The sequence below is a fragment of the Rutidosis leptorrhynchoides genome, chromosome 5, assembly GCF_046630445.1.
Source record: "Rutidosis leptorrhynchoides isolate AG116_Rl617_1_P2 chromosome 5, CSIRO_AGI_Rlap_v1, whole genome shotgun sequence".
NCBI lineage: Eukaryota > Viridiplantae > Streptophyta > Magnoliopsida > Asterales > Asteraceae > Rutidosis > Rutidosis leptorrhynchoides.
In genome coordinates this window covers 288,730,152-288,732,821 of record NC_092337.1, presented here as the reverse complement: position 1 = coordinate 288,732,821, position 2,670 = coordinate 288,730,152, and the positions used below count along the sequence as shown (strand labels likewise).

The 2,670-nt window shown below is 39.4% G+C and overlaps 1 non-coding gene across 1 annotated transcript; it reads right to left on the bottom strand.

Moving 5' to 3' along the window:
• Positions 1–1,085: 1,085 nt before the first annotated feature.
• On the bottom strand, positions 1,086–1,192 carry LOC139851059 (small nucleolar RNA R71). Its single transcript, XR_011760422.1, has one exon. It is a non-coding gene; the product is annotated as a small nucleolar RNA R71 (small nucleolar RNA).
• Positions 1,193–2,670: the final 1,478 nt, after the last annotated feature.

Sequence of the window (2,670 nt, the reverse complement as noted above, 5' to 3'; positions counted from 1 at the left end):
TTTTATCTTATAAACTAGAAAATCCAAAATTAGGTAACAAACAACTACTCCTTTACTTTCGGATTATCTTAAGCTTTAGTTATAGGTTCGATTATACTGATATCTTAGAAATTCGACCCTAGGTCATACTTTCCTTACTCACTATAATAAGGAGTAGTACGATTTAGGTCCCGCTATATATAAATTTAAAACTATTGCTCTCACCTCCCGATAGCTTATTCTGACACCTTGCGGCCTAACGACACCGTATAAATAAAACCGTCTGTTTCGGTCATATCAAGAGGAAGACAAGTTTTTGGTGCCGCTGCTGGGGAACTCGTATAAGACAATAATGCTTTTATCAAACCTATTCACAAGCTTTTAGTGGTGTCTAAGAAAGACAATTATACACGGACTTGGTTGTTGGATTTTTCAAACAGTCTCCAATTATATTGGAACCAAAAGGATCCTGCCTCTCCGTAGTCGGCCTGGCCACTTGGTTTGTTAAATAGTTCGTGCGAAGCTCTGTTATCAAAATACCAGGGAATCAGTAGCAAGAACCAAAAACATAATTAAACCTAGGATAATTACCTTAGATTACCTTAGTTTACCTTATATTAAGATTTCTCTAGCTTACTTACTAAATTAGGAACTTAGCTTATCTACCTAAAATTCAAAACAATAGGGCATACTCAGTGTATGACCCAAAGAAGAAAGAATTAGAAATTGAATGGTTATGTGTTACTCTAGCAGAAAACACCAAACCCTCGATTGAAGGTCGAGGAGGACCAATCAGATTCTCGGAGATTCAAGGACACTCGTTCGAGTTAAAGCATCACATTATAAAGCTCATCCAAAATGGCTGTCAATTTCATGGACTACCGAATGATGATCTTAACTCTCACCTTGATAAATTCATATCTCTTTCGTACTCTTACAAACAGCCAGGGATAGGACAAGATATAGTCCGGGTATACTTGTTCCCCTTTTCTCTCACTCTTCATGCAAAAACATGGTTTGAAGGATTGGAAAAAGATTCCATCACATCATGGACGGAGATGGCTACTAAATTCTTAATCAAATATTTTCGTCCTTCTAAACAAACCAAGCTTAAGAATGACATCATTAACTTTATACAAAGTTATGATGAATCTCTTTATACCGCATGGGAGCGATTCAAAACCCTGCTGAAGAAATGCCCTAATCACTGGTTAGAACAGTCAGCCCAAATCTGTACCTTCTACAATGATCTTACGGTAAATCATAGGACGACGATCAACGCAGCAACTCAAGGAAATCCGATGAACCAAACCGCAGACGAAGCCTGGGAATTGCTCGAGAACATGACAATGCATTGACTGGAACACTGGTGAAATAACTTCATCATCTGCTCCACTCTCTGCACTTAATAATCAAACGGAGGCCATCAAATACCTCATGAACAAGATGGAGTCTCTTACCAAACAACTCAGAGAATTAAAGACACAGCTGCAGCAGGTTAACCAGGCTCAGGCCTGTGTTAACTGTACCAACCCGTAATCCACTGAAGAATATCAAGTTGAGTACGAAAATCCTGACGGTTCAGTCTGTTACGTTCAATACCGAGCTTGTCAATCAAATCTTGGATTTAATCAACAACCTAGGGTTAACCAATTTCAAAGAAATAACCAGCCTTTTCCATATCATTACCCACCTTATCTACCCCAACAATCTCAATTGACTTACGATCAACCACTCCCACTCACTGGAACCACATCTAAGGAAAATTCTCCAACCACCTAAATTACGAAAGTACCCAACCCTGCTCTCGGGACTGATGATCAGTTGACTCAGTTCATTCAAGGACAACAATAGCTAAATCAGAGAACCGCATCTAGACAAGACCAGACAAAGATACTCATGCGAAACCATTTGGCTCTGCTTAAAAGTCTAGAAATGCAGCTCGAACATTTATCATAACGCCTTGAAACCCAACCACGAAGAAGGTTACCCAGTAATAGTATCCAAAATCCCCACATAGAGGAAGCTAAGTAGATGGAATCCATAATCCCAAAGGAAGAACCACAGAGAAGGTCAGCTAGGCTCAAGAACAAATCGACATATACGCAGAAGCTGCCCACTCAAACTCCAGTTTGTGTACCTTATCCTGGAAGGCTACTGTAAGAACCATCCATGCTTGATACCTACCAACTTGACGGAAGAATCCTAGACACCATGTCCAAAGTTCCCAACGAGAAGAGATACATCTGAAGGATTGTCTCTACAAAGGAAAGGATACCAGATTCCAACAAAATTCCACTAAGTGAAGAATGCTCGGCATTACTCAGAAACTCTCTACCAAAGAAACTAGGAGATACATGCCGATTCATTTTCCCAAGTTTAATCTACCAATCTGGAACCATTCATGCGATAGCAGATTTAGGAGCAAGTATCAACCTAATTCCATATTCTCTCTACAAGAGATTAGATTTACTAGACTTGTCACGAACTAAAATGACAATCCAACTTGCTAATCACACAATTCGATATCCTAAGGGCATAGTTGAGAACGTCTTGGTGAAAGTCGACAAATTCTTGTATCCTACAGATTTTGTAGTGATGGATATTAAGGAAGACCTACATACGTCGATAGTATTAGGGAGACCTTTCATGAATACGGCTAGGACTGTCATTGATGTGTACAATCAAACC